The sequence below is a fragment of the Hemibagrus wyckioides genome, linkage group LG27 (genome assembly GCF_019097595.1).
Source record: "Hemibagrus wyckioides isolate EC202008001 linkage group LG27, SWU_Hwy_1.0, whole genome shotgun sequence".
NCBI classification, from domain to species: Eukaryota; Metazoa; Chordata; class Actinopteri; order Siluriformes; family Bagridae; genus Hemibagrus; species Hemibagrus wyckioides.
Genome location: NC_080736.1, coordinates 17,706,456 through 17,707,407, shown reverse-complemented (window position 1 = coordinate 17,707,407; position 952 = coordinate 17,706,456).

The following is a 952-nucleotide window of genomic DNA, read 5'->3' as shown; positions in this document are numbered from 1 at the left end:
TAATCCTTAGTTACAGCCCTATATGGAAAAACCCAATACAATGAATTAAAAAAGTAACTCTGGGAAGGAGCCGCTTTTAAACCCCGGCTTTAGACTCTGCTGTCCCCCTGCTGAGTCGCCCTCACGTGGTCAGAGCAGGAACTGCATCTGTTTACTAACTGTTCGGAGTTTGGTCCAGTTGGTCCAGTTCGGTAACACGGGTCGATGTTGGCTGTCGGCCTGCCTGCACGCGCTCTGTCCCAGAAGCCTGCAAAACCATCACAAACTTCACACAGTAATGCTCCTCCGTTATACCCCGGTACTGTATTTCAGAACACCCTCTATCTCTCTCTCTCTCTCTCTCTCTATCTCTCTCAAAACCGAAACCAGTGCTGACCGGAACAGGAAGTGATGTTAAATAAATAGTATGCAAGAGGTCATGCACACTAACAAATATATACCAAAATATTTATAGTCTAGTTCTGTAAACCTGTGTGCAACGTCTACACAATCAACTAAAATAAAAGAACAACAATAATAACAGATAAACAAACAAATATATTTTTGAAATGTTTAATGTTATGGAATATTTGCAGGACTAAATCTTCAAGACAGAGGAGGTCTTAAGAGTTACAGTTTCTCAGTAACATGACGCGCGGCTATAACCCACCTGACCACGCGCGGCTATAACCCACCTGACCACGCGCGGCTATAACCCACCTGTTCGGGTTAGCATTATTAATCCAACACATTTCCAGCTGTGCTGTTAAATGATCATTATAAACACTAATCATTTATTAAATTAACTGAGCCCCAGTGTGTGTGTGTGTGTGTGTGTGTGTATACTCACCGATGGTCATGTGTGAAACTTTTTCCACTTTTACTCAGCACTGAAGCCAAATGCTCCGCCTCCTCACTGAAACCCTGCTGCACAGGACTGTGTGTGTGTGTCCTGTCCACACATAATGACTAC